This window comes from Mauremys mutica, chromosome 22, assembly GCF_020497125.1.
Source record: "Mauremys mutica isolate MM-2020 ecotype Southern chromosome 22, ASM2049712v1, whole genome shotgun sequence".
Lineage (NCBI taxonomy): Eukaryota > Metazoa > Chordata > Testudines > Geoemydidae > Mauremys > Mauremys mutica.
In genome coordinates this window covers 21,578,695-21,600,470 of record NC_059093.1, presented here as the reverse complement: position 1 = coordinate 21,600,470, position 21,776 = coordinate 21,578,695, and the positions used below count along the sequence as shown (strand labels likewise).

Sequence of the window (21,776 nt, the reverse complement as noted above, 5' to 3'; positions counted from 1 at the left end):
GCCCTGCCCCAGTTAGGGGAGGGCAAAACCAGAGCTTGAGGGATTCAGACCTGGGTGGTGGGGCTCAGACATTTGGCTTCAGCCTCAGGCACCAACAAGTCTAATGCCAGCCCTGGCGACCCCATTAAAACAGGGTCACATCCCACTTTGGGGTCCTGACACAGTTTGAGAACCACTGCTCTATGCTGACGGGAGAGAGTTTTCCTGTGGGTGCAGTTAATCCACTTCGCAAGAGGTAGCAGCTATGTCAGTGCGAGAAGCTGTATCGGTGGGTGTGCAAGCTGTGGTGTTTACCACATTTAAGAAGTTTAATCAAACCCCATTTTTAAAACCACCTGTGGTCTGGGAATGGCAAAGGACCTCGATGAAGCAGGGTTTGTCCTTCAAAGTACTGAAAATCACAATTCCCTACTCAGGACATTGTGCTGGTATAGTCAGAGGTAGAGTGGTTGATTGCAGCTCCAGTGATCCTCAGTTCAAACCCCAGTGTTCTCTTATAACCTTCTTTCCTTTTTTTTAAAAAAAGGAAACCATTTTCATTTCCATTCTCCATTCTGTTCAGGGGCTCCTCTATACGGGAGTGCTTGATATGAATGTAAACGCTCAAGATTTTGCTGTCCAAATGCATAAAAACCTAGCAAAGCTGTTCATCCGCTGAAATCAGTTCCAATCCTGTAAGTGTCTAGTTTATGTTTTCTTCAATTAAACAAAGGGATCATATGAATGCACATTTGCAGATCCCTCTTCTCCAGGAGCTATGTTGTGCAGAAGAACAAGAACCACATCCAGCTGCAGTTCAGGAGTCTGATGACAAATGTTCTGAGGGCTGGAGAAAATGCCTTCTAGTGAGCTATTGAAAGAGCTCAACCTGTTTTGCTTATCAAAAAAGATTGAAAGGTGACTTCACTGAAGTGTTGAAGGGCCTTAATGGAGAGAAAAGGTTGTGTATAAAAGGGCTCTTTAATCCAGCAGAGAAAGTCATAACAAGATCCAATGGCTGGAAGGTGAAAAGAGACAAATTCATATTACAAATAAGACACAAATATTCCATAGCAAGGATGATTCACCACAGGAACAAGCTACCAAGGAAAGTGGTGGATTCACCATCTCCTGATGTCACTTAATGAAGACTAGATGCCTTTCTGGAATGTGTTTGCCCCAAAAGTAGCTCTTGTGTCATACAGGAGGCCTCTGATATGCAGGGGGTCAGATTAGATGCTCTAATGGTCTTTTCTGGCCATAAAGTTGACTAATTTCTGAAAAACTGAGTGTAGCATTGGGAGCAGCGTCTGATGTATTCCTGTCTAGCCGGCTTGCTGCCTAGAACGAACACTCCTTGAGTGGGGTGATCCACAGGGAGTAGCTCAAACCTCCACAGTGGCTGGCCAGGGGCAGGACATTAGCACAGCAAGAGAGGGGTGTGGCAGTGACATCACAAAGGCCTTTTTCAGAACCTCAGACTATTGGTCAAAGGTGGTGGGGAGGTGGTGACCTCACAGAGAGATGCTGACATCAGGCAGGCAGGAAAGGGGCGAGGGGCCAGGGAAACCTCAGAGACCCCTGTGGCTTTGCTTCAGCAAGTCTCCTTCTCCAGGTCTCTCTCTGAGGACTGAGAGAGTATTTGGGTTCACGGACATGAGCGCCAGGAGGAACCTCTTTCGAGTTTTCTCCTTCCCATTTAGTGATTTTACTAGAAAACAGCCGTCTCTGTTTAGAAGGTAAGAGCCTCCTTGAGGTTTGAAACCTGTTCAGTCTGATCCATCTGGTGACAGTTGAATTTTAGGCATGGAAAACACAAGCTTAAGGAGGCAGAATTTTATTCTGCACCTGGGATTTTGTCTGTTAGAATCACTGGGGACATTTGGGTTTGTCCTTTTTGTTTCACCTTTTCCTTCATCCATCCCTCCCTCCTTTCTCTTCGTCTTTTGCTTCTTTTGTCCTTTCTCCTGTTCCCCTCCCAACACCAGGAGGGGTGTGTGTGTGTGTGTGTGTGTGTGTGTGTGTGTGTGTGTGTTGCGGGGGAGTGCTCGGCAGCTCCCACTGTGGGAGGTCCACCCAAAAATGTGGGGCTGAAATAGTGCTCGGACAGTGATCCCCAACGGTGACCTGGACCATCCTTTGGGCTCTCTGGTGAGAACCCTCAGCCTCCCGTCCTCAGTCTCTACCGTGATTGGCTGAGCAGGGGGTTATTGACAGGGAGGAGACTCAGGTCCTTGTTGTTCTCTTTTAAGCCCAAGTAAATAAGTCAGAACCTGTTATATGTTTGACAAATTTTGCTGCTTCGCTGCATTAATGGTCTCTGAGCAGTTGATGATTCTCTCTAACAGTGCAGTTCTCCTAAAATACTTGCTGAATAATTACTGTGCACTGTTGTTGGTCATTCAATTACTTTGCACTTTATTCAGGCCATTCAATGTGTGAAATTCAAGATCTGATAGTTAGTTTCAAAATCAGGGCTCTTGGGTCCTATTCCCAACTCTGCTACTGGCTGGCTGTGTGACCTAAGCCAAGTCAATTTTCCTTTCTCAGCCTTAGCTTCTCCCTCTTTCAAGTAGGGATAATAATGATCCGCTCCTAACTACCTCACGGTGGGTGGAGGATGGGGATCCATTGGAGAGTGTCACTAGGAGTATCAGAGGGGTAGCCGTGTTAGTCTGGATCTGTAAAAGCAGCAAAGAGTCCTGTGGCACCTTATAGACGTATTGGAGCATGAGCTACTGCACATGACTTAGCAAAGAGAACAAACCCCAAATCCCCCCTGTGCTTTGGGAGCCAGGTTTGCTGTGGGAATTCTGTAGTTCAGATGATTTCACACCTGGGCATTGGGATTCTTTACCAGTTTCTCTGGCATGGGGGCACTTTTGTGCTCCCAGCTGTGATGGCCAAGTGGTTAAGTCGTTGGAGTTGAAATCCAATAGCGTTCCCCTGCACACGTTCAAATCTTGCTCACAGCGAGGCCTGTGTTTTAGCCAGTCTCTCACCCAGGCAATACCTCTGTACAACCCCCTGAGACACTCTCAATTCTCTCCCCACTACATAGAGATTCTGCTCCTTTCATAGAGATCCCTGGGACACCCCCTCACACTGTGTCCCTGAGGGGTCATGCAAACTCTCAGCACCTGAAGCCTCTGCCACTCACCTGGTGCCCCAAAGATCAGCCATAGCCCTGGTTCTGCTCCTCTCTCTAGGGTGTGAAAGGAGCCGAGTCAGCGACTCCATGGGAGCTACGGGGCTGCAGAACCAACAGAGGAAAAATAGGTGCTCAGCACCCACTGGCAGCCAGCTCCCCTCCCCCCAGTACAGGCCTTGCTGACAAGCTCATCCTCTTCCCCTTCAGCACCTCCCACCTGCCAGTGATCAGCTGTTTAGTGGGGTGCAGGAGGCGCTGGGCAGGGAGGGGGAGGAGCAGGGACGGGAAGAGGTGGGGGAGGGAGAGGAATGGGGCAGGAGGGGACAGGGTGGGAAGAGATGGGACTGGGTATGGGGGTTTGGGGGAAGGGGTGGAGTGGGGGCAGGGCCTGGGGTGGAAAGGGGGGGATTTGTCACAGACCCCTCTAGGGCCGGCCCTGAAGGGAAGCACCGACTATCACAGTGACAATACAACTGACCAGCCTTGCGGGGGAGGCTGAGGGAGATCCGCACTCACCAGGTCTCCTCTCTCCCCAGGGTGAGCCAGAAACTGCTCTCTCCTGGCTCTCACTCTAGCAGCTGGACGCCAAGGAGCCATTTCCCCACAGGAAGTGCATTGAGTGCCCCTGTGGTGCTGGGGGGCTGGCGCTGCTGCTGCCTGTGGGGCTGGCAGGGGGGCCGATGTCTGCACAGACTCTCAGCTGCCAGGCCGGAGGGGGCACTTGGGCCCTTACCAGACTGGCTCAGTGAAGACGGGGGGTGGACAGAGCAATACAGACGCTCTCCAGAGCAGGGAGCAGCAGCCGCCCATGCAGCCAGGCAATGAGCATTTCCCACAGCCTGGCGCCGAGCGGGAGGCGGCAGCTGCTGTTCCAGCTGCTCGGGGACAGGCCCTGTCAGCCAACAGCCACTTCTTACTCACCACAGCTAAGGGCGTCGGGTTCCTCCGGTGGGGGTGTGGAGCAGCCGTTCGTTTTCCTGTTCGCACTCCTCTGCGGTGTGAAAATCGGGGAGGGGAGGCAGAAGCCCCACTTCCCTCCCGACGCCCAGTGGGGGAAGCCAGGAAAACAGGGTGGGGCGGCAGGTGGTGGCCAGACTCTCACCACCAGGGTCTAGTCTAGCTCAGGGTCCAGCTCAGCTTCCTCCCCGCGCCACTGGCCCCCAGTCCCCTTCCACCACCAGGTCAACCCGGGCACTAGGGCCGGAACAGGGTGAGGCAGCAAGTCAGGCTGAGCAAGGCAGGCAAAAGCGAGTCTTGTCTTCATGGGCACCTCACAATGACGTCCTTTTTGTGTGCAACTGCTGCAAAAACATCCCGGAAAGAGAAGGAACAGGCCAAAATACTGCTACACAGCTGCCAAAGTAGCTCAGATCTAAAGATTCCTGGTTCAATCTCAGACTTTAGCAGGCCTTTTCATCCCTCTTCGCACAGTGGGGGCTTGTCTTCTGGGAGCGCAGCGGTGCCTGCACCCAAGGTGAGTCCCTGAGCTTGGGCTCTGCAATAGGAAAAAAACCTGTGGGCTTCTGCCCCTAGTTGGCCTGACCTTTAACAAGGAGGGATGGGAGCTGTCTCTCCTACATGAGTTATTGGTGGACCCAATATCTCAGGAAGAGAGTGAGGCAGGGGGGCCCTCAGGAATGGTGCCAGAGGGGGTGCTGGACAGTGACTGGCGGGAATAGGGGATGAAAACTCCTCTGTGCAGCTGAGCGAGTGCAGTGCCCTGGAAGGGGCATCTGTGAAAGTGGCCAGGTGGAAGGTGGAAGGGATTTGGGGGCCCAGGAGGAGGCACTTGATGTTCAGTGCCTTGGAGCAGCTGGACTTCGACAGGGTGGGTGTTCAGGAAATGCACATTAACTAACTCTAAGGTAGCTTGATGGGCAGACGGTGATTGGTGGAAGGGCCCATCTCTCTGGTCCTCTAGGCCAGTGAAGAATGATGGGGTTGGAGTCTTGTTCTTCACATTCATGGTGTGAGTACAGAAGGGGCTGGAGCTCTGACCAGGGAGAGCATTACTGGTGGGCTTTGTGCTCTGCAGCACTGGTTATGACTCTATTAGAGTGTGTGGTCCCGAGTTAAGGCGTAAAAGGAAAGTTCTATGAAGGAACTGACTCCCTTCCTCTGGACCGCACGGTTTTTGGTGTCGGGGGGAATTTCAATTGTTGCAGCCGGCCTGAGGACTGCTGGTCCTGTTTTCCCGACCGTCAGAGGAAACTCTTCTATGCTGAGCACTACCTGGTGCAGGTCTGTAGCGAGGTCAGCTTAGAGGACGTGTTTCTCCATAGCAGAACCAGTGGAGGGCGGGTGGTAGCTTCCTGTTCCTCTGACCCGAGCTCACACCAGCCGCAGAGGGGATACACCTTTCTGCGGGGACAGGGCAGGAGTCGCACTGACCGGATTTCCGTGAAGGAGAGCACGTCGACAGCCAAGTGCAGGGTGGTGCCAATGGACTGTTCAGATCCCGCAGCTCTCACCGTGTGCTCAATGTGGGCAATTCCCTGACCCAGGGCAGAGGATATTGGAAGCTGAACATCCAGAGCTTGCAAGATAAAGGAGCAGGGGGGCGAGGCCTGGCGGTGTTGGCAGAACGGGAAAGCATCAGAGGGTTCTGTGGTTACCAGGGGGATTGGTGGGAGTCGGTGAGGGAGGAGTTGGCGGCTTTGTTCCGGCAGTCAGGCAAACACCACAACATTAAAGAAACCAACAGTGCCAAGTCCTGCAGCGTCGCCCGTGGGATTTCCACAAGAGCATCCAGGCAGGGGAGCCAGTCAGCGTGTGACTGTATGACCGGATCAAGCGACAGCTGCCCGAGTTCCAGGAGATGAGGCTGCAGCTGGCCGATATGAGCGGGAGCACCGAGTGAAGGGAGAAGCAGCCTCCCCTGACATTTTTGCAGCCTGCAGGGAATGGAGACAAAGCAGGGGGATGTGGGGTCTCAGGACAGGACCCATGGATCCGGTAATGCAGGACTATAGTCGCTGGAGGAGGAGAGAGAGTCCTGTGAGAGGAAGCCGCTGGTGGGAAGCAATAAGTGCAGAGTGCAAACCATCCAAGAGTCACAAGGGTCTAAAAAAAAAAATAGCAGCAGGTCCCATGGTGTAATGGGCAGCACTCAGGGCTTTGAATCCTGGAATCTGAGTTCAAATCTCAGTGGGACCTCTTGGAGATATGTTGCTTTGCTGCAAAGCCCTGGAGCTCAATGTGCTTGACTACTCTCTCTCTGGGTAAATTAGAGTCAGTTTTTTTTCCCTCATGCTGGGTGACTGATGGCCACTGGAGATAGGTCTTTGGTCTGTCTGGTTCAATGGGCTGGCGGCTATAGGTTGGGGTCCTAGAACTTAACAGTCTGCTAGAGATTCCTGTGGTTTGACCATATGCTTGTTTCTCGCTGCTTCACCTGATGTCCACAACTTTGGTCCCTGCAGCTGTCACACTCTTCCTCTTGCCCACATGGCATTTAAAGGAAGGAGGGCCAGGGCCAGGCTTCACAGTCAGGGCTAGGCAGGAGGGAGGCAGAGTCCCAGGCTGGAGCCCAACACACCTCTCCTTGTCTGGGCACCTGGAGCAGAGGCAGCTGGTGCTGACAGCTCCAAGGGAAGGTTTAAAAGCCACAGAGCAGCCGAGGGCAGGGCAAGAGGAAGGGAGAACCATGCCTATGCGTGGCCAGCAGACAGCCACAGAGACACCCGGCCAGCCTGCTCCCTGCCATGCCGAACCCCCACTGAAGGCCACCCACAGACCAGCATTCGTTCTGCGGCCGGCCAGCATCACAAGGTGGTTGGAAAGCAGGTGGGGCCTCTGACTGTTCCCACTCAATGGGCTCCTTTTGGCAGTGGGGCAGGAGATATTTCCCCCAAGAGGCTTTTTCCCAGCTGCTGAGAAGCACAGAAGTACCCGGTGTTTGCTCTTGCGGTGAAAGGGGTTAATACGTTTAGGCGGCCTGGCTAGTTCAGCTGGCAGCACCTCTGGCTCTTACTCTGAAGGCTGAAGTTACAATTCCCTGTTTGGGTGCTTGGGGCTCCTCTTCAACAATACAACACACAATCTGCTTAAGCCCCCACCCAGTAACCTGGGGAAACTAACTCTGGCCACTGGGTGCCTCTAAGAGGTGATACTTTCCCCACTCACAACCACTGAGTGTAGAAAAGAAACTTTAATAAAAAGGAGGAAAATCACCTTGTATTAACTTGGGAAAACACCACAATCAGGATTCATAACACAACACTATGAGCAAAGCACCCACCCACAGTGCGCTGGGCAGTGGCCTTTTGCCTCGGGCTCCTAAATCCAGACACCAGTAGCTCTGTGGATGTTCCCCTCCCTTCACTGCACCTCACCCACAGCTGCTGCCCTGTGTCAGTGAAAACCCAGAGTTCACCTCTCACCTCCTGGGGGGAAAGCACCTTTCTCCCTCCGCTGTCTGGCCACATTGCCGGCCACTTGCCGTTCCCCCCTGTCACCGCTCTGCTGGCCACCCTCTCTGCTCTGGGACGTCTTGTGGTCCCACCAGGAGCGGAACAGGCTCCCTAAAAGCAGGGCCGCCCAGAGGATTCGGGGGCCTGGGGCAAACAGGGGGAGTGGACATAAAAAAGGTGCCACGCGCTGTGGCGCTTGTACTCACTGGGCGGCGTCCGAGTCTTCAGTGGCAGCGGGTCCTTCACTCGCTCTGCGTCTTCGGCAGCACTGAAGGACCCACCGCTGAAGTATCGCCGAAGACCCAGACTGCTGCCGGATGAATACAAATTAAAAGGCGCCTCTAGCCAGGAAAGGGATTCTTGGCCAGGGCTCGCGGGGCCCCTGTGGGGCCCGGGGTTTGGGGCAAATTGCCCCACATGTCCCCCCCCGGGCAGCCCTGTCTAAAATTAGTGGCCACCCAAGCCCGAACAGTAGCCCCACCCCTTCCACTCGAGGCAACGCCCCTGCCCCCCCTTCTCCCCAAGGCCCCACTCCTACACTGCCTCTTCCCCCAAGACCCCTCCTCCCGCTCACTGCTCTCCGCCCCCTCCCCAGCCTCACTCCCCTTACGGTCATTACAAAGTGGCTAGGCATAACATAACACTATGAGCAAACCACCCCCCCACAGTGCGCTGGGTAGTGGCCTTTTGCCTCGGGCTCCTAAATCCAGACACCAGAAGCTCTTTGGATGTGCCCCTCCCTTCACTGCACCTCACCCACAGCTGCTGCCCTGGGTCAGTGAAAACCCAGAGTTCATCTCTCACCTCCTGGGGGGAAAGCCCCTTTCTCCCTCCGCTGTCTGGCCACATTGCTGGCCACTTGCCGTTCCCCCCTGTCACCGCTCTGCTGGCCACCCTCTCTGCTCTGGTCCCACCAGGAGCGGAACAGCCTCCCTAAAAGTAGCAGCCTCCAGAGCCCGAACATTTTGAGGATCGTTTGGGAAATGAGCCTTTGCTGACAAGGTTTGTCTCTGTTCATATTTCACCTTCAGGTTTTATGTTGCGGGATCTTTAGTGTATTTTTGTGAGGTTAATAACTATCTCCTCAACTTTATTTACTCAACTTAAAAATTGGTGTCACTTGATTTTTGCATCTCCCTGTGAAAATACAACTGACACGTGTGGCTTTCTACAGGGGGTCATGATGTTAAAGTTGGGGGATTCAGTCTCTGTACTTGTGGGGGGGGGCGTTGCTTTTTTACAGCTGCCTCAGGGCCAGGCACACTGGGCTGTTAGCTGCACCCACTGTCCTTGCCAGGGACCCCTGCTGAACCCTGGGCAGCTGCACTGCAGTGCTGGGGTGACTGCAGGGGGAGAAGCTTCTGTGTAGCAATGTAGAGCAGGTGCAGGAAGGCGACGGGGTCACTATTCACACTCTGAACTGCACAATTTTCCAAATTTGGGACTAGATTCATAGCCTTAAGGTCAGAAGGGACCATTATGATCATCTAGTCTGACCTCCTGCACAATGCAGGCCACAGAATCTCACCCACCCACTCCTGTAACAAACCCCTGACCTATGTCTGAGTTACTGAAGTCCTCAAATCGTGGCTTAAAGAGCTCAAGGTGCAGGGAATCCTCCAGCAAGTGACCCCGTGCCCCACGCTGCAGAGGAAGGTGAATGTCCGAGAACAATTCTAAGGGGAAGGTAAATGCAGAGCAATGACACTGCAGGTGCCCAGACTTCCAGTGGGGGCAATGTGGAAATTAATAATGGGAAGATCATTTGCGAAATTAGTCGTCACTGACAAGATTTGTCTCTGTTCCTATTTCACACTACAGTGTTAGTTAGAGGAATCAGGACAGATTTTTACTATATTAATTAAACACTTAATTTTATTTAACCAAGCCAAAAACTTAGTGTCACTTATTTTTTTTCTGGCCTAGCAAGAATGAATTGAATTTCGTGACTTTCTGGAACGTGCAGCGAGATTAAATGTGGGGAATTCAGTTTCTGTGTTTGTGAGCTGATGTTTTCCTCTCACAGGTCAGTGCCTGCATTGAAATACCCAGAGGGATCTAAGGGCTGGTGTACGCTGGGCACTGAACTGGCAGAGCGACGTCTCTCAGGGTGTGAAAACCCCCCACCCCAAGCCCATAGAGTTAAGGTGACTTAAGCACTGGTTAGATAATGCTAAAGGAAAGGAAGAATTGTTCTGTCAATGCAGCTATTACATGGATGGGAAAATCCCTCCAGTCAGTGTCTACTCCAAAGTGCTATAGCGGTGCCACAGCAGCGTTTTAAGTGTCAACAGAGTGAAAATAGATCTGGCTCCAGTTTGTACTCTGGATGCTCAGGCACTAAGTCTACAGTAATAATAACTACAGCACAGTGCTTGCATAGTTGGCAGGATTCGAACCTACATGGGGAAACCCGCATGGATTTCTAGTCCATCACCTTAACCACTCAGCCACAACAACTTGATAGATCACTACATGATGATTCTGTTCTCACTGAATTGTCACTTCAAATTGTTTGCCCAGACCAGCTTCCCCAGCACACTCAGTGTAAGTGTGTCCTTGGGTGAACAGTGAGAATTCCTGCCCATTTCCCTTCCGGCTGGAGCAGAATGAGAGTGTGTTTGTGTTAATGACATTGCTGTAGATTGTTGTTCATTCCCCACTCTGACAATTCAGACAGTCCCTTTCCCATTCAAATCTCCGGCACATCGTTCCAATAGCAGGTGGCAGGATTTCTCTGGGGCACTGAAATTTTTGCAGGGGGCTGGTGCATGAACTCAGCCTTGTATTCCACCCTTGATGTTTCCTGGACTAACAACAGCAGCAGAAAGAAAGAGCGGAGCCAATATCTCCCTGGCAGGGATGCAGGTGCTACGTCCCCTCTGTCTGACCATCGCCATTGCAGGAGAGAAGGGTTCACTGGAATCGAATGCCCTGGCTCAGACCAGAGACACAGGGAGGTTTTGCTGTTCACGGATCTGTGCAAAGGAAATTGTGTCTCTGTGTGAAATTGAGGCAGGAAATGAAACACCCAATGCCCTAAGGAATGTGGGTGAAGGACTCGGGCTGAGCAATGATTTAACAGGGGTTTGTTTCAATTTATTGGCCTGATTAAAACTATGGCTAAAAGCCCCCTGTACCAGGGGCTGCGGGACAGGACAGGCAGTTCTGCGCGGAGTGTTCAGAGCTGCCCCCTATCTGCCCTTTCTCTGCACCGCCCCTGCTCCCAGAATGCACCAGGCCCTGGACTGAACTCTTCCCCTGCCGGCCGAGCTGGTTTCGTTTGCTGTGATCCTGTTGGCTTGGCAGGGGGGGAAGTGACAGTCCCACCCCAGAGCCAACGCCTCCCTGTCACCCAGCCCCCTGACCCCCAGCAGTGCAGGTCAGCCAGGAGCTGGGCCCTGCCAGGCACTCAGGGGCGTCTCCCCTGCAGCTGGGGGCTCTCCCCAGCGTGGTCTGTGGGAGCTCGTGCACTAACAGGGCAGCGGCAGCAGCCGCGTGGTGGGTTGGGCTGGTGACCCAGGTCCATCTCCTGGGGTCGGCTGGGTTCATGCTCAGGCGACTGGCCCCAGCCACCGGCCGAGCCCCACGGCCACGCTGCTGCTGTTACCGCACTAGCCCCTCACGCCCCCATTCCCTCACTGAAGCCAGGAGAAGGTTTGCAGGGAGGAGGTGGGGGGGGGTTGACCCCAGTATCCCAGAGCTGATTCTCCTCACAAAGGAGTGTGTGCGTGTGGTGGGTGCTGTGTGCAACGCCCTGTGCCCATGAGGAGGGGACCGGAGCTCTGCCGGCAGGAAGATTTATCCTCCAGGAGCCCTGCCTCCCTCCCCCAGGGGTTCCCCTGGAGCAGAGAAGCTTTGAATCCTCGCTGGAGACTAGAGACGCCCGAGCAGCACAAGCTGCCTGGCAGAGGTTCTGGATCAGGGCCTCACTGGCACATTGGGTTCATTCCCTCAGGGCTGCCCTGCCCTGTGCCAGGGCTGCTCTCACTCCCCAGCACAGAGGGGGCTGCAGGCTCTTTGCCATTCTGGGTCCCAGCTCAAGGCAGATTTAACACTAGCAGGGGGCCCAGGCATGTGCTGGTGCCACTCAGGGAGGGACTCTGGGCCAAAGACTGATTAGAAATTGGGTAACACTGAAGTGGGACTAGAAAGACCCTTGCAGGGACATGGGGGGTAGGTAGCCCCCATTGTGGGCCGTGCCCTCGCCGAGAAGTCTCTGGGAGAGTGGATTCTTCCTGATGGGCCACCAGCACGTCTCATTGGTCCTGATGTCGGCTGCTCCTTTGCTGATACTGACAAGCTAGTTGTGGGCCTTTCCCACTCACCCCATAGCTCCGGGATGCACAGACAGCAACACTGGTGTGGAAGAAACGAACTCCACTCTCAGGTTGGAAGCAACAAAATCAGAGACAGCTTTATTCAAACAACTGCAAGGGAAGAATCCAGCTGGCAGAGAGCAGCTCTGCCTCAGTTTCTCCACTGTACAAGCAAAATCACACAAGCACTTATACCTCTTTGTGATGTGCATTAATTAAAACATCTGCATGTTATTTAGGCTATTTGCTATCTAGTCCAGTATTTTCTCACTTTCTCTTCTCAAACATCGTTATCTCCAGGCTGGGTCACACTGGTTACTCTGCTGTTTTCCACTCGCTTCTGACGTGGGCCCTGCTTCTACAGGTCCCACGATATTAGGCTAAGACTTAGCTCAACAGTTGCTCTGTCTCTGACACTGAAATGGCTGCACTTAAACCCTCTCTTTCTTTCCCTGCTGCCACACTTTGTAACTTCACATACCACGATAGCACATGCAATCCAACAGGACAGTGATGTTCAATGGACCATGACTTTTTAAATGACACCTAACAAGGCCTGTTTTGTACAAAGCATATCACAATCACAGCACAGCTGTGAACATGGGGGTCCAGGGTACTACTTTTAGCTCCAGAGTGTCACACTCTGGCAAAGCCTTTTTCCGCTAGCAGGGGCCTCTCTGTGCCCAGAGCTGCATGTCTGCAGGCTGTGGAGAACTCTGCTTTGGCTTCTCTTTCTCAGGGAGCATCGGCAGTGGTTCTTGCAAGGCCTCTAGGGAGTGACCTTCCAGAGGAGCTGGCTGAAGAGCCTTTCTAGGAACCAGGAGCTCCCGCCTTGGCCTGCCAGTTTTTCACTGTGGAGCCGACTTTATCTGTCGGGTTCCCTTTTTGGTATCTCTTTCCTCTAAACAGAAAAGACCTTCCCGGACAATCCTGTTCAAGACAGAGGGAGCCTTCCTGGTGGGTAAGTCTTGGAATGTGGCAAATGACGAGTCTGGAGCTGATGAAAAGGTGACTGTCACCCAGAGTCGAGCCAAAGTTGCTGCGACCACAATGCAGCAAACTAACCCCTATCCAATCACGGCTGCTAGCAGGAAAAGAGTGCCGCAGAAACCCTCTCTCCCCTCAGCTGTGGCTTTCTGTGTGCAGAGAGCCAGGCAGCTCGATGTTGGTGGGTCTGGCAGGAAATGATCTGGAATTTGGACGTGTTGTCTTAGAGCACCAAGTGGAGCAGTTGTGGAGCACTCCCTAAGGATGGCACCATGGCTTAGCTGGCTGAAGCACCTGTCTAGTAAACAGGAGATCCTGGGTTCAACTCCCAGTGGTGCCTTGCTGCCTGCTTTCTGTCTCCTCTGCTCAGAGTTTGCAATGTTTTGCTAGGAAATGGAAGAGACCTGGGTCAGCAAGTCAAGTAATTGCTTGTTATGGAAAAGGCTTCTTTGCAGAGGAGCGTTGGAAAGAATCAAATCACTCCCCTGGAGCTGATGAAAACGTGATTGTGTTGGCAAGGAGGCTGCCTTGGCTGTAATTGCTGTGACATGGGAGCCTGTGTCTTTTTTCTTTTTTGTTAATTAAAATATCGGCTCCAGTAGAAAACCCCGTTAGACAAAGCACAATGCAATCCCAGCCAGAAATGCCATTGGAAATACAAAAACGGGAATAATACAATCACTAGTAATGCACGGTTCCCAGGCCAATCCTGTGTACTGAGTACCTGCTAAGGGCCCTGTGCGCTCACCAGAAACCTGGAGGAACTGATACAGTGCCTGGACACGAAACTCAACCACTCCCAGTTGCTGTGGGAAAACCCCTTCCAGCCTAGAAACAAAGACCAGCAGGAGGGAATCAGGGCCCGTCCTGGCCCCAGAGCCCAGCCCACGCCTGCCTCCACTCTGCCAGTAACTCACTGTTTTTCCCACCGCGGCCAGCCGGTTAACAGCCACAGAAACCCGGTTAGCCACTGCTGCAGGGACTGAAGATGCCTTTGTCACTGAAGATGCTGCTGACAGCGACTCTGCCAAAGGTGATACAACGCTCTGTCATTGAGCAGGCGCAGTGTGTCCCGTGACACCCGCCCGCTATACGGCGGCCCCTGCTGAGGGCGCCCTTGCTGCAGCTGGTTCTGCTGGCACCCTGTGGTTGCCCTCGTTCGGCCAGGAACAAGCCTCAGGTGAGCTGAAAATAATCCTGTCCATCTGAGTCTGGCAGCCACCATCATGTAGCCAGAAGTCCCCACATCTGCCGGGGGAAAAAAACAGCCACCAGAAAGTGGTCCATTGTCTCAAGCGGTGCCAGAGCCTGACACAGCGCCCCGGGCCGCCTTTGCTCTGCACATGCACCACTGCATGACTCAGTACTTAAAAGGTACCTGTGCCACTGGCAGATACTTAAAGGCTCCCGTCAGTGAGTTTTGGGGACAGTTGCTCACTTTCACTGAATGTAACTGTATGTGCAGCTCTGTGCAGTCACATTTGATAGAAGTTTGGTAATTACATTATACAAGAGGGTCAGGTAAAGTGGCTACTACCACCACTATGTTTTGTCCCGAGAAGTCTTTACAGCCATTCTGAGGGGAAATGGGCCCGTTGCTCATAGAAATGGTCTATAGGGGATGGCTGCAGGCAGCAGGCGGAGAGATAATGTCATTAAAATGATTTGACTCCTGGGTAATGTAAGCAAAATCACTAAAGGAATGTCCGGGGTTTCTATTGGCACTTAACTTGCCTGCCCCTGGCTGGCTCTGGTTGTACAAGATGGACGTGCAATCGGGGAAGAGTTGTGTAAAAAAGAGTAATCGCAGTGCAAGGGATGTTAGGCAAAGGAGAACTTTGTGTGTGATGATGTAAGGTTTTAAGGACCTAAACTGACACTCATGGTTTGTAAAACTCTTGTTTTGAAGGTTTAAGATGAATTGGTTTGGTTCTGCTTTGCTGGGATTTTTTTATAATGCCACTGAAAAACACCTTTTGCCAGACACAGGTAACTAGTCTTGTTTGGGTTTGGTATTTAGCATTTAACCCTTAAAGTACCTCACTACTCTATAAAGTTCAAGACCAAAGTTATGGCTGTAGTAAGGGGCAGCCAGAACCAGAAGAATGGAGAAAGAAACATTGGTTGGACAGACGGACGGATGGACAAACCAAATAATTAAGCCTCTGTTTAAAAAAATCCATAAAAACGCTTAAAAACATTAAATGGAAAAAAGGGGCATAATGTTTCCCCGTTTACCAAAATACCTCAGCCTAGCTCTGCCCTTGGGGTTCGGGGGTGGGGGGTGACAATTGCAGGGTTCGCCTAGGGCGCCAGGTGCTGGCGGCTAGTCTAGGGCTGTCCCTACCCAGAGGCCTTTATTCCTCCAGCCTGCGAGGACAGAGGGGGTGTCAGGAAGTTGCCCCTTCAAACCCACATACAAATCCCCTTCTTAGGAAAGGCAAAATCCTGAAGAGAAAAAGCGTCATCAAGAAGGACTCCAGAGACAGAGCTTTCTAAGACCTTGGGGAATAGTTGAGTGCCTGACCAGGGACTTGAACCCTAGACTTTCAGATTAAAGGTCTGACGCTTGGCCCACTGAGCTAACCAGGCTCACAGAAAGTGAGCAAGTTCATGCAGAAGAGAAACTATGGAAGAAAAAGAGAGCAGGAAACAATAGAGGAAACCTGCTGGTCTTTCTCTCTCTCCACCCAGCCCTAGCCCTGGCCTGCTCCTCCCACCAGCGCCCTGAGGCATTTTGCCAGCACCATGCCCCAGTCAGCTCCACTCTCCCCGAAGGCTGGCAGGCCCAGCTCAGGAACCTGGCCGCTCTTACAGCTGCCTCTTCCGCCCTGACCAAGAGGGAGGGGGATTGAGTCTCCCTCCCTCAGGCCTGTGCTTCAGCATTCCTGGGGAAAGACCAACGCTGCCAAAGTGACTTTGGGCCAGTAGGTCAACCAAGAGGGCGGCCTCCCGTGCCTGGCTGCAGAACTCAGAGTAAAGCCAGCTCCCATCCTTTCCTACAGGGCTCCAGGCAAGGCCAGCCTGCTGGAACCAGCATCCCCTCTGGTGCGCAAGTCACAACAGCCAGCAGGCAAAACACCGGCTCCTGCGTCATTTGAAAGAGCAAGACAAAGCCTTGAAACTCCACCTATGTTTAGGTACGAAGCAACAGGTCCCAAATTCCCACTGAGATCTGAGCTCAGCTTGCACTAGTCAGTGTTCTGACAGCTGAACTGGCCTGCACAGCAGCTTAAAAGCCAGCTGCTAAAACTAGGGCTCAAACACTGGACCCCCCAGTTAAAAGCCCCATGTTCGTCCCACCAGCAGCTTCCTCTCGCAGGACTCTCTTTCCTCCTCCATCAACTATAATCCTGATCTACCGTGTCCGTGGGGCCTGCCCTGACTCCCCGCATCCCCCTACTTTGTCTTTGTTCCCTGCAGGCTGCAAAAATGTCAGGGGAGGCCACCCCCTCCCTTCACTCGGTGCTCCCGCTCATATCAGCCAGTTGGAGCCTCATCTCCTGGAACTCGGGCAGCTGTCACTTGACCCGGTCATACAGTCACACGCTGACTGGCTCCCCTGCCTGGATGCTCTTGTGGAAATCCCACGGGCGACGCTGCAGGACTTGGCACCATTGGTTTCTTTAATGTTGTGGTGTTTGCCTGACCGCCGGAACAAAGCCGCCAACTCCACCCTCACTGACTCCCACCAATCCCCCCAGTTGCCATAGGACCCTCTGATGCTTTCCCATTCTGCCAACACTGACAGGCCTCACCCCCCTGCTCCTTTATCTTGCAAGCTCTGGATGTTCAGCTTCCAATATCCTCTGCTGTGGGTCAGGGAATTGCCCACACTGAGCACATGATGAGAGCTGCGTGATCTGAACTGTCCATTGGCACCACCCTGCACTGGGCTGTCGACGTGCTCTCCTTCACGGAAATCCGGTCAGTGCGACTCCTGGCCTGTCCCCGCAGAAAGGTGTATCCCCTCTGCGGCTGGTGTGAACTCGGGTCAGAGGAATAGGAGGCTACCGCCTGTCCTCCACTGGTTCCACTACAGAGAAATACGTCCTCTAAGCTGACCTCGCTACAGACCTGCGCCAGGTAGTGCTCATTGTAAAAACGTTTCCTCTGATGGTCGAGAAAATGGGACCAGCGGTTCTCAGGCCGGCTGAGACAATTAAAATCCCCCCCGACACCAAACACCGTGTGGTCCAGAGGAAGGGAGCCAGTTCCTACCACAGATCTTTCCTTTCACACCTTAACATCAAGTGCCTCCTCTTGGGCCTCTGAATCCCTGCCACATTCCACGTGCCAGATGCCCCTTCCCCAGTACTGTCATCACTCAGCTTTGCAGAGGAGCTTTCCTCCCAAGTCCCTGCCCACTCTGGCACCATCTCCAAGGGCCGTCCTGCCTCACTCTGTTCCTGCCATTTTGGGTCAACGAATAAGTCATGTGGGAAAGACAGCTCCCATCTCTCATCATTATAGGTCAGGTGGGCCAACTAGGGGGAGAAGCCCATGCTCTCTGTTATCCTGCTGGAGAGCTCAAAATCAGGTACTTGCCTCAGATAAAGGTGCTGCTGCCTTCCTAGAAAACAAGCCACCCCTGCACAAAAAAGGGATGAAAGGGCCTGCTAAAGCCAGGGATTGAATCAGGGACCTTCAGAGCATCAGTCTACCACTCTAGCGACTGAGCTACTTTGGCAGCTGTATAGTAGTATTTTGGCCTCCTGCTTCTCTGCCCGGGATGTTTTTGCAGCAGTTGCACCCAAAAAGGACGTCATTGTGAGCGGCCCATGAAGACAGGACTCGCTTTTGCCTGCCTTGCTCAGCTTGACTTGCTGCCTCACCCTGTTCCTGCCCTAGTGCCCGGGTTGACCTGGTGGGGGAAGGGGACTGGGGGCCAGTGGCGCAGGGAGGAAGTTGAGCTGGACCCTGAGCTAGACTAGACTGTGATGGCCAAAGTCTGGCCACCACTTGCCGCCCGACCCTGTTGTCCTGGCTTCCCCCACTGGGCGTCATTTCGGGAGGGAAGTGGGGCTTCTGCCTCCCCTCCCCGATTTTCACACCACAGAGGAGTGCCTGAGTTCCCGGGTTCACCTGGCAGTGGAAGGGTCTGGGGGCCAGTGGCACGGGGAGGAAGTTGAGCTGGACCCTGAGCTAGACTAGACCGTGATGGCCAAAGTCTGGCCACCACTTGCCGCCCGACCCTTTTGTCCTGGTGTCCCCCTCTGGGAATCATTTTGGCTTCTGCCTCCCCTCCCCAATTTTAGCTGCTCCCCCTGCTCCCCACCAGCTGTGCTACTGAGTGGAAGAGTCCTGTGCCCATCACACAGAGGTCGATTAATCAAAACCCTCTTCTGCCAGCACCGGGCCTCCTTCTTCCTACACTGGGCCTGCAAGCGAGGGGGTGGCTGGCACAGCGCCAAGAGTCTAACCTGTGTGGGAGGAGGCGGCTGACGCCCGCAGCCTGCTGGGGAGCTCCCAGAAGTTATTAAGGGACAGAGACTCCTCAATGCCCTTAGTAACAAGGGTTTGGGGTCACCGAGGCCAGTAAGGGGTCACTATGTCGGCCCTATAACCCTGGGTGTCAGGTCACTGTGCAGCTTTGATCTAGAGCTCGGATCCCAACAACCGACCAGCAGCCCACAGCCTCCCCTGGGTCTGCCCCACCTGGTTACTCCTTACAGGCCGACCTTACCTCCCTTCCAGCCCCGGATTCACCCCCTAATCATCCTACTGCCACTCAGAGCCACAGCCGTGGAGGTGCTGACTCTAGGGTGGGGTTCTTCTCTAAAGGTGGCTGGGAGAAAGGTGGTGCTCAGCTCTGTCAGCCACCTGCCCAGGTGCCTCGCTGCCAGGGGATGCAGACGTTTCTGTAAGGCCATTAAATGGGTATTTGGCTTCTGAGTGAATGTGAGGAATGTGCAATCCTGAGAGGGAATTTCCACCCATCTCTTCAGGGCCCCAGTGGCCTAATGGACAAGGCAAAGGCTTTCTAAGTCAGAGATTGTGGGTTCAAGTCCCATCTGGGGTGAAAAACTCCTTTCTTCTTGTACATTGCAAAGAAGCATTGGTGTTATTTTCGCCAAGGAAGCTGGGAGACGTTTGAACACAAAGTACTGGATCTTGGGAACAATCCCCCAGAAATGGCTTCTTCCACTTGACAAATGCTTTTGAGACCCATCAGTAGGAAACACTTAATACTAGTGTTTGTCTGAGAATAGAAGGAAGGGGAGCATTTACTCCGACACCTCAGTGAGTGAAACAGACAGAAAGAGCAAGGCCGTCCTGATAGAGAATGGATCTGTCTGGAGACAAAGCAGAACCTGAGAATGAGCCAACAGTGTGAAAAGAAGAACTTCAAATGTGTGTTAGGTGTTAGTTAGGTTGGTCTGACAAATTTCAAGAAAATACCAATGCTCATAGACTGATACAGACACTGGCTGCTTCTGATCTTTTACTGAGAATTCATTGAGAAATATTTTCCTTAACTCTGTTATGGAATATTGGGTGGGCTATGAAGGCACCATTCCTCCTGCTTTCGCCCTTCGAGACAACACAGCTACATGGAAGGTGCGGCCAATGTGCACCTTCCAGTCAACTGCTAGAGAAGACAACACAGACAGGGATGGCAGCAGGGCAGACTGGAGCTCCATGGAGATGGTGGGACCAGGTCTCATCAACGGGGAGGTGGCCACCCCAGCATGCACAAGGCTGAGCCAGTAAGTGCGGCGTGTGCTCCACGGTGCCCCTACTCCCTGCACATGGTGGTGGAGGGCAGTTACTGAGTTCGGTTGGTCTGGCAAATTTAGGGCTTGGCTACACTTGCAGATGCAGAGCACTGAGAGTTAAACCACAGCAGGGAAACCGCTGCCGTTTGTTCACACTGACAGCTGCAAGCGCACTGGAGTGGCCACATTAGCAGCTCTGGCAATGCCACAGAGAGCAGTGCACTGTGGTAGCTATCCCAGAATGCAAGTGGCTGCAACGTGCTTTTGGAATGGGGGACGGCGGTGGAGTGTGACAGGGAGTGTGTTGTGTGTACGTGGGGGGAGTGACAGTGTGTTTGGGGGCTGAGAGTGTGTCAGCATGCTGTCTTGTGTGTTCAGACAGCAGCAGACACCCCCCCACACACACACACTCACAACAGCAGCATTCCACACTAATGGTTGCTTTGTCCCAGAGCAGATAAGCAGCCGGCTGTCAGAAACGGAGCTTTGAAAGGGGATATCCGCATGCCTGCAGCCGATTTCAAAACAATGACCAGAGTGGGCACTTGACTTCAGGGGATTATGGGATGTTTCCTGAGGCCGATCACAGTGCAGTAACACAACACGTCATCCACCCTGACGCCCGGGCATTTCAGCCGAGGCTCAGCGAGCTTTATGCTTCTCATGGAGGTGGATTACCAGGAGCGCACCAGAGCCCAGGTGCTCCATGTGCCTTGCGAGTGTGAACACGTCAGGAATTAGGGCGCCCGGGGCTGCTTTAATGAGCGCTAACTTCCAATGTAGCCAAGCCCCTAGACCGGGGTAGACAATCTATGGCACAGGTGCCGAAGGTGGCATGTGAGCTGATTTTCAGTGGCACTCACACTGCCCAGGTCCTGGCCACCAGTCTGGGGGACTCTGCATTTTACTTTAATTTTAAATGAAGCTTCTTAAACATTTTAAAAACCTTATTTACTTTACATACAACAATAGTTTAGTTATATATTAGAGACTTATAGAAAGAGACCTTCTAAAAATGTTAAAATGTATGACTGGCACGCAAAACCTTAGATTAGAGTGAATAAATGAAGACTCAGCACATCACTTCTGAAAGGTTGCCGACTCCTGCCCTAGACTATGTCACTTGTGTGACTTACTTGTGCTATTGTAATAAATACAATAGACGTGCAATGGTCAGAAATCGCACCAGCATCGAAATATATTGCAGGGAAACCCTAAGGAAATTAAGAGTTTAAATTATCCTCCACATGTCCCGCATCCCATTATAATGAATCCAACCCACAGGTCACATGGGCAGAAGTATCAGTGTCAGGATGCTACATTGTTAGCACAGTAAATGAAGCTGCAAAATAAATGATGTTTAAATGACCTCACTCTATTTTTTACTATCCTGTGTGAAGAGGTAATAGATACAGATGGACACCAGGCAGAGTCGTTTGGAGGACGAAGCCTTTATGCTTCCATCCCCCACCACTGTCAAGTTTTAGCCAATTAGGACAAGTCCGCAAATGAGAACAACCTCAGGTCTCAGTAACTGCTGCAGGTAGCAAAGTCCTACAGGGAGCAGATTCTGGCACTACACCTGTGCAGCTTTGCTCCCCGGCTCTTCTCGGGCTCCTGCTCTCTCCTTAGCTCTGCCCCACTCTGGCCCAGGCAGTTCCAGCTCCCACGGAGGATGGGACCCCCTGGCCTGGTGACTCCCTCATTACACTGCCTGGCCTGTCAGTGCGGCTAACTTGGAGCTTTGGCCTCTCCCCATTGCCCCTGGGGACTGTCAGTCTCAGGGTCCTGATTTCTCATTGGTCCTTCTCCCTTCTACTGGGACTGGGAACTATCCAACCAAACCCCCACTAAGTTTTATTAAGGGATCAACAGTCCCTTACACAAGCCAGTCCTGTGAGGGTCACTGATGTGCAGAGAAGGGAGCATGAGCTGGTCCCATGGTGTAACGGGCAGCACTCAGGACTCTGAATCCTGCAATCTGAGTTCAAATCTCAGTGGGACCTTGTGTTGGCTTGTGGTAAAGCTGTGGAGCTCACAGTGCTCAACTTCCCTGTCTCCAGCTGTGCAAGAGCAAATCTTTCCCCTCCTGCTGGGTGACTCACACCCACTGGAGTCAGGCCTCTGGGTGGGACGGCTGCAGTGGGTCAGGGCTCTAGAACTGGCTACTGACACCTGAGGGTTGGGATTCTCACTGCTTCACCTGATG

At 52.9% G+C, this 21,776-nt stretch overlaps 3 non-coding genes across 3 annotated transcripts; all 3 read left to right on the top strand.

Annotated features, from left to right (window-relative positions):
• Positions 1-6,214: 6,214 nt before the first annotated feature.
• On the top strand, positions 6,215-6,286 carry TRNAQ-UUG. The gene has a single exon. It is a non-coding gene; the product is annotated as a tRNA-Gln (tRNA).
• Positions 6,287-13,114: 6,828 nt separating this feature from the next.
• TRNAT-AGU lies at positions 13,115-13,188 on the top strand. The gene has a single exon. It is a non-coding gene; the product is annotated as a tRNA-Thr (tRNA).
• Positions 13,189-21,501: 8,313 nt separating this feature from the next.
• TRNAQ-CUG lies at positions 21,502-21,573 on the top strand. Its single transcript has one exon. It is a non-coding gene; the product is annotated as a tRNA-Gln (tRNA).
• The last annotated feature ends 203 nt before the right edge of the window (positions 21,574-21,776 follow it).